Source organism: Rhamphochromis sp. 'chilingali', assembly GCF_963969265.1.
Source record: "Rhamphochromis sp. 'chilingali' genome assembly, chromosome: 4".
In the NCBI taxonomy this organism is placed as follows: Eukaryota; Metazoa; Chordata; class Actinopteri; order Cichliformes; family Cichlidae; genus Rhamphochromis; species Rhamphochromis sp. 'chilingali'.
In genome coordinates this window covers 7,960,942-7,969,496 of record NC_137948.1, presented here as the reverse complement: position 1 = coordinate 7,969,496, position 8,555 = coordinate 7,960,942, and the positions used below count along the sequence as shown (strand labels likewise).

Sequence of the window (8,555 nt, the reverse complement as noted above, 5' to 3'; positions counted from 1 at the left end):
TCTTAATTAAATTTTCAGATTGGTGGATGTAAACAAAATGTCTAAACAGAACACAAAGATGCAGTTCTGTGTAGTTTAACGGAAATTGTTTTGCGTCTGGTGGATTCTTCGAAATTCAGATGAAAATCAAATAAACTATAAAAACCCCCAGAAAAAGACAATAAAGAAATGTTGTACAGAACACTTTCAGGTACAAGTTTTTATTTTCTGTTAATTCTCAAGCATAAAAAAAGCAAATAGATTGCTGTAATTTGGCAAGACTCTTTTTCCATTTTAAGTGTGGCAGTGAGAGAAGCACAGGTGTAATTAATAATGTTAATGATGGCTGCAAGGCTGTAATTAATTTCAGTGTTATAGTGGACTCTGGGACTTTGGTATTGCACCAACCGGCTGATATGGATTACTTGGGACACCTAAATGGATCAGAGCCATTAGCAATCTTTTTGCTTGCTATTACATGACAAGGGCTTTGTTAAAGTGATGCTATTCTGTCATTAGGTCACTTAAAGGTCACTTAAAAGTCAATCTCTCTCATTGCTTCTTCCTTTCAGTCCCACAGCAGTTTGCAGCTGTATTTACACAGAGCAAAGTCACTTACTAAATTTTATGCAGTAATAGGAAGAAATACACAAATCAGCCTTTTTAAAAAAAAGATAACCTGTTAGGCAGTTATTAAAAGGCAGTTTAAAAGCTCACGTCTGAAGTGCAGTGCATTTGCTGGCAGATCCTGATCGATCCAGTCTCTGTCAGGGATAATATATTTTGAATAATGAATAAAGTAACTGATGTTTGCCTGGTACATAAATACCTGCATGACAATGTTGTGTGTAAGTAAAGACTGAAAAAGACGGCGTCACAAATGTTTCTTTTTTGTCCTCATGATAATACTTTGGGAATTGTCCAAAGCAATCTTATATTTCTTTGTGAGCGGAAAAACTTAAAATGTAAGAAAGCATTGAAACCAATATATAAACGTAACTGTCAGGAAGATTTTGTCATTTTGCACCGTGGGCTATTTGTAAACGTGACCAGGGGGCACTTTCATAAAATAAACCAGCACGTTTAGATGCTATTGGATTAAGGACAAGGAGTCCATGTTTGAAAGGGGCTAATGACACATTGTGAAAATGGCTGATGAAATTCTGGTACTGAAAGTTTAAAGTAAAAGCAATATGTTGTCTTTATACCTGCCTGTACCATGTTTAATATAAGATACTGTATACAATGCATGTGATAAAGCCAAGTTTCTCTGTGTTCACTCCATTGCAGTTTGTTTGGCATGCAGAGCGAGTGATAACAGTAGGATCATGTGGAAGTGGGACATCAACACATGAGGCAAAAGACGTTATATATCAGTCACACAGTGTGTGTGTCTTATAATTGCACTACAGTAGCTATCTGTTAAAATACACCAAAAATGTATTCTCTAGTTCTGGTTTCATGGTTTTCTACTCGCTTTCTGTTCGCTGATGTTGGGTTTTTCTGTTTACGGTACAATTATTTGTGTATTATTTATGAGAGACTGTTAACCCCCTCGTGTTAACAGTTCCTTCTCTCTGGTCTCCATGCCTAGGGTTCTGTCTCCAACAAGCTTGTGTTTCTTAGTCCGGGTCTCAGTGTCCATCATTTCCTGTTTTATTTTGGTGTCTGTTCTTCCCTTTAATCTTAGTCTAATTTTACTTCCTCACTAGTCATTATTTTAGCTACAGCTGTGTTCCCACCTGTTTCCTATCCTCTCATTATCCCATGTTTGTATATATTACCTGAGTCGTTGTCATGTTCTCCCTTGCAGTATGTTTTTCCTGTTGATTTCTAGGTTTGTGTGTACTTGTTTTTTTTGGATTCACATAATTTTGTGCTTAATTTAGTTTATCCCTCATGTTTCTTGTGAGTCTTGCATTTAGGTCCAACTCTGTCAGCCACAGTGATGTTAGTCCTGTGTAGTGGTTAGTTTTTAGCATTGTGGTGAAGTTTACAGTATGTGGAACTAGTGCAGAGCAGGTTGTGAAATACACGAGCAGTGTTACATTAATGTCTCTTTAATGTAATCTATGTATTTAACATGATAATGCTGCTTAGATTTACTCATCAAAAGGTTTTAGTATCTATGGGTTGGAAGTCAGCCATGATAGTACCTAAAATATCTGCTTATATCGTATTGAATTAAATTGAATAAATCTGCAAAGCGCAATGAACACCAGCAGCAAAAGTCAGCTGATCACAACATGTAGAAAAATTAAAATCTAATACAAATTGTTATGTGACTTATTTAGTGTTTCCCCCCCTTAGACTGCAATGCTACACCTTAGGGTCTTAGGGTTCTCTCACCTGCCAAATGCAATTTATCCCCTGCCTGTACTAGCTTTTGCTTTAACTTAACTTCAGTAAGCTTACCTCTAACATCCCGAAGGGAAAAGAAGTCACGATTCAATACAGGAGAGTCAGAAAATAAGTATTAAAACTTGAGCAGGTGAGCAGCACAATAAGTTTGCAAAACTGAATGAGCTGGGCTCCAAGGCCGTTTATGATCTGCACAACAGTCTTTCATTGTCAGGCAGTAATTATGACGCCAACTCCTAAAAATACTTGCAATGACCTCTGGGTGAATGAGTGATAAGACAAACAGAAAAACAATTTTATACAAATTAATGCAAAGATTGCTGCTCTATTCGCATCAGATGAAAGATAACGATCTTTGCTCCTGCAAAGTATGAAAAATATTCCGCAATGCCCACACATCACCACCTACCATTGAGAGTTAAAGGCTTGCATTTATATAAAAAAGAGAGAATTATAAACTACCCAAAATATGGTTCTTTAAGATTTTACCTTTATTTTTTAAAATTAGATTTGTATAATAAACCAGTTTTGTATACAGTAATATTAAGTAAGACTCAAATATGTAAAATGAAAACTATAGGCATCTAGCAATGGATAGTTAAACCAAAAGTGAACTAGACATATGATCTGATGCGTAAGTACATATGCACACACCCATCCACATCATCGCCCAGCTGTTATCTCATCTCTTGCCATACCTCCTGTTTATTCAGTCATTGAGTTTCCCTTGTGAGCAACTTTCACTCGCCTCTATCGCTATCTCTCCTGTTGTTTACACTGATGCTCATTATTGCTGTTTTTGTTATTAGATTATTCTGTTATTATATGTTACCTTATATATGTAATCAAAGTAGTTGAATTAGAATACTGCTGTAGATCACATTATACCCTTTAATATAGAGTGTGTGAGCTGTATGTAGTTTAGTTCTCATTATACTTTTGAGTTAACAGAACATATTCACATATTAGTTCATTAGATAAATGTGCATCACTCTGTATCCTTGATCTGCTGGGAATGTGTTACACTGTTTTCTTGACATGCTTAAGTGTTGAATCATGAAGAGAAGGTTGTAAGCAGGAGACTCTGTGTCTAAAGACAGGGGAGATAGATAGACCACATTCCACACCCCCACCTTACAGAAAGCAGAGAAACAACTGCCGAGGTCATAACTTAGGCGCTGTAACAGAGAAAAAATGTGATGTTTTGGCTTTTACGACTAGCTGGGGGCCACTAGAGACTATAAAAAGCTGAGCAACCCGTCACCATTTTGAGACATGTGCCTGACCCTCTGGTAGCATCTCTCCCGTCCGGACGTTGTAATGCTCTTATTGTTGAATTGTATGGAAATAAATGATTGTTGATTGAGCATTTATACACCGAGTATTGTCCTTCCTTCAGCCCAAAGATTCAAAGAATTGGGAGATTTCAACAACTTGGTGCCGTGTGACCCGGATCTTTGGTGTGCTGAGGAGGTGCAGATTTGACCTTTGGTGAGATCGTGAGGCGAGGTGAACAGAGGACCGGTCCAAAAATAAAAAGGTAAGCACAGCCTGTTGTATTATAAATACCAAATGTGCATATTGGGCTTTCCAAATTAATCTGTTCGCTGAGTCACATGTATTTTCACAGTAAATTTGTCGGTGTCTGGTTTTTGGCGCAAGATACTAACAACATAAGTTGAGGCTGAATTCCAGTGTGTTAAATAAACTGCTTCTACCGAGATACTAATAACATACTACGTTGGACTAGTTGCAGCCACTTTACCTTCCACATTTAATTTTGTCTAATACTGGCTTCTGTAGCAATAATACATTAGAATTTATTCTGAAGACGCGGCCATTAGTCCAGTACATTGAAGTCGAGGTTTGTTTATTTTGTTTATGGTGTCAGTGACGTCCTGGCTTTTGCCGGCTATGAAATAGAAGTTGATTTAAGGAAAAGCAGATGCTGGCTTCACGGTGCAGTTGAACGCTGGCAACGCGAGAGCGAAACACGTCCGTAGGTTTGGTTTATGATACGGCGTGTTCCGGTGGTGCGGCCGTGAAGTGCAGTAGTGGTTGGTGCTAGTTTTAGTACATTTGATAGAGGTTTTGACGGTGGTTTGTGGCGTCAGTCGAGTATAAAGGGTTGCGGTCATAATACAAAGTAAAAATTTAGTACATAGCAACACCTGGTTTATGATGTCAGGTATAACTTCGGGGATGCAAGCATCACTTTTATGATGCGACTTTGCCCCGTGGTGGCGGTCATAAGCGCAGAGAAAGGGGTATTTTGGTCTATGGTGCAGTGTGCTTTAAGAAGATCTAATAGTTGAGCTCAGAGGTTTCTGTGTAAAATTCCCGCTGAGGAAAAGTGTTGTGGGTGAGTGTGAAAGCGCGCTCTGGGTGAGAGAGTGTGTGTGAAGCTGCGAGGCGCGCTCTGGGTGCTGTCTTGTGGGTAAAGCGCGCACTGAGTGAGAGTGTGAGTGAGGCGCGCTCTGAGTGTGTTTTTTTGTGTGGAGTGTGAAGCGTGAACACAGTGACAGTGACGGTTGATGTGTTTGATTAGGAGGACATTAGAGCAAATACACATTTTAGGATCAAAGGTTGATGCCTAGTGTACCTGTGGAACATTTGCCTATGGAGTAGCGACCCTCCTGTCCGTGGACGCGTGGCCAGGACCGGCGTCGTCCGGGTGCTGAGGTGGTGACTTGGGGAGGTGAGGGCCCCCGCATAGCCACGGAAATAACACTGGAACGGCCGTGTAATCACGGGTTCACATTTATTTCCGGACTAGAACAAGACACATTTTGCGAACAAACGTTGAGTCTAGATTAGTAAAGAAATATAAAAAGGTTGAATTCCTCGTTTCAGTGGTTGAAATTGTTGTGTGCCTGTCCCCTGACGAGTGTGAAATTAAAATAAAGAGGGAATTTGGAGCCACATGGAGATAGACGGGCATAATTGGGTGTATTACTCTGTGGTGTAATAAAAATAAAAAGGAGAGATAGTAAGAGGTGTGCAGTGGAGAATTATGGAGGAGTAGAGAGAGGAATGTGTTGGGAGACTGGCGTACAGTTTACGCTGTCAAGGTAGGCGTGTTGCCTGCTTATCGGTTTAAAAGTGATGAAAATGAAATTAAAATAAATCTCTTAGTGTGTTAATACAGGAAGCTGCGGACCTGGACCAACTGCCCCCACAAGCACAGCGGCCGAAGCAAAATTATAGGTAATGGGAACCACACCCAGCACGAATCAGCAGCTGTGAAAAAGACAGCAGCGAGGAGAGAATTAGAGGAGAAATTAAGAGAAGTTTTAACACATAAAATTGGGGCCAACGGACTTGTGGAGGTTGGGAAGGCGTCCGGAGCATCACAACAAAAAGGTGAAACAAAAACACACACAAGCAGAGAAATCTGAGAGAAAGGCTCCTTTTAAGGTAACGCCTAGTTTGAGAAAAGATAAAATTAACCTGCTTTTATACAAATGCACATACACGCAATGAAGAAACAGCTTACACTCATGAACACGTGAAGATTTTCCAGCAAGGTTAAAGAAAAATTAACATACTTAAATGATGAAGTCTATACATTACTGACAAAGAAACCCTCTGGGTTGCAGGACAACAATTTAACTAAAAAAAAAAAAAAAAGGAACACTGGTCTAACCAACCAGGCAAGACACAACAAATTTAGTGGTTAAAAGATTCAAATTGTGACATGTTTTCTGTTGATTGATTAATAAAAGTGATTACTGAATGAAAGAAAGTTCCTTTTTGGGCTTTTAAACATGATCTTAAGAATTTTAACATATACCGGTGTTGTCCTGTCAACTTGGTGGGTTAGGAGTTGATTATATCGGGAGACAAAAAACAAAAAAAGGGGGAGAGAAGGCTGACACAGGGCCTGGCCCCATTGTCTCCCCTCTGAATAACACAGCCAACACAACATCATTTTCCTGTTCGTTTGTTTTTGTTTTTTGTTTTTTTGTTTGTTTTTGTTTTGTTTTGTTTTTTCTATACATATTTAATTACAGGCTGCTTTGCCGGCCCTGAAAGCCGAGGCTGACTGGACTCCTGCTCTCCCCCATACGTGACACTGACCAAATGCTGCAACAGCTGGACCCACAACAACGACCTGAGAATGTCAACAGACCTGCAGGAATGTGATCTCATGCAGCCGAGACGGAGAGCACTAAACCTAAGGCCCGTTTCACTACACGGGGGAAAAATTCCCAGACTGCGTCAGCTGACAGAGCTGTGACAAGACGCCCGCCAAGCCCGAATGAAAAGTAAGGCCGAGCGAAAGAATGCTGACCTTGATAACTTTGCATTCACACTGTGCAGGACAGTGATGGACCAACACGGATGATCGGGTGGCGAAAAAGGGCGTGACCGAGACAGGAGGAGTAACTGAGGTCAGAAGGCACCTCAGAATGGACAAAAACACAGAAGAAGATGCAGGTTTCACCTGCGGTGAACATCGACCCTGGAGAAAGGACTGCCCCAATTGGGGTCAGAACCAGGACGGACTGAATTTTGAGCAGCAGCAGCAGCAATGGTCGCAATCAAACTGAAAAGGAGGGGGGGCAGGACCCCAGGGCATGCTTCAGGCCGTGGTTTACCCAGAACACCAGAACAGGAAAGTGATGAACACACACACACACACACACACACACACACACACACACACACACACACACACACACACACACACACACACACACGTCTCCAAACACACAGATTCAGAATGAAGTGAAATACACACATGAACACGTGCACTCGTTGAGTGAGTGAGAAATGACACACACACACACACACACACACACACACACACACACACACACACACACACACACACACACACACACACACACACGGGAATGTTGATTCACTGAGAAGTGATGCACACACATACACATGCACACGCTTGTGCAATGAAGAGTGATCCACACGCACACACACATACACGCTGATGCAATGAAGAATGCTTTGCTTATGCTGATATGCAAAATGCTGCACACAAACATCCCAATGCATAATTTTTATGAGGAGCCATTGATTACCACTGATTACTTAGAATGTGTTATATGTCACTCAGAGGGCATTTATGTAGATTTTAGGAATAAGGTCTAAAAAAGTTTGGTTATGAAAACAATGTCTGTGCGTGATGTCTGTTTATGGCTCAAGGCCTTGACTGAATTCTTTGCTGTGCTTCACACAGCCCTGATGAGGAACAGTGGCACAGAGTGAAAATGATGAATTAATAGTGTAAGTTTTAGGTCGGAGTACGGCATTTTCTGTGATTGAGTTTTAATTCAAGGAGGAACAAAAGGTGTTACGGCACCTGAGGTTCTCATTCCCACACAATATTGTCCCGGCAGGAAGCAAAATGTTCCTGTGAATTTCTGGTTGATTGTTTGGTTTTGTTTAGCGCTAGCTTGATTTTATCAGTGAGCTTTGGCTTGTGTTCTTTCTCGTAAGCGAGAGAGGGATAGTTTTATGCTTGGACATGTCTGCAACGGGCCCTAGTTTGTGTTATTTTAGTAGTATTTTGTTGGTTATGTCTGTTTTCGTTTTTGTTACAGTGCACTGGAGAAAAAACATCTGAGAGGTGTGATCCACCGGTGGTGATATGTTGATATTTTGTGAGTTCATGATTTAACAATCAGCTCTTTAAACAAGGCCTGAAAGATTGAAATTTAAAGCGCTATAAAATATTATTACTGTAAACAGTTGCAAAGTGTGCTTCTCCATGATTGTAATTGGCTTGGGAGAAATTCACTTATAGGGAACACTGATCTAAAAGGATTGCACCGAGTCAATCCGGTCCAAAAAACAACAAGGAATTGTTTTCCTTTAAAATGATGACGTCATCTTGCTGGTGATGGAGGCTCGAATAGGTTGCGCGGGAGACTCCATTATCAGCAACATCTGGTATGAATGTGTATGGAGGTATGCATGCGAATGGACTGTGATGGACTGACGACTAAAAGTTTTGACTGACTTGATACTGAGACAATGACTGCACCCACTTTAGGATTAGTAAATGCCAATAAACAATTCATAAACAATTCACCCAGCCGACAAGAGAAGGGTGGATGCTTCGCTTTGTTTTGTTTTTTCAGGAGCAGGAGGATAAGAGAGACTGGAGGAGGAGACTCTAGCTTCACATAAGTATGAACTGCAGACTTAACACTGTGGTTGCTGATTTTGAGTTACTGATGTTTGCATCAAGA

General features: G+C 40.6%; 1 long non-coding RNA gene across 1 annotated transcript; it reads left to right on the top strand.

Annotated features, from left to right (window-relative positions):
- Positions 1 to 3,148: 3,148 nt before the first annotated feature.
- LOC308395062 lies at positions 3,149 to 7,042 on the top strand. Its single transcript, XR_013971330.1, has 2 exons — positions 3,149 to 3,880; positions 6,354 to 7,042. It is a non-coding gene; the product is annotated as an uncharacterized lncRNA (long non-coding RNA).
- The last annotated feature ends 1,513 nt before the right edge of the window (positions 7,043 to 8,555 follow it).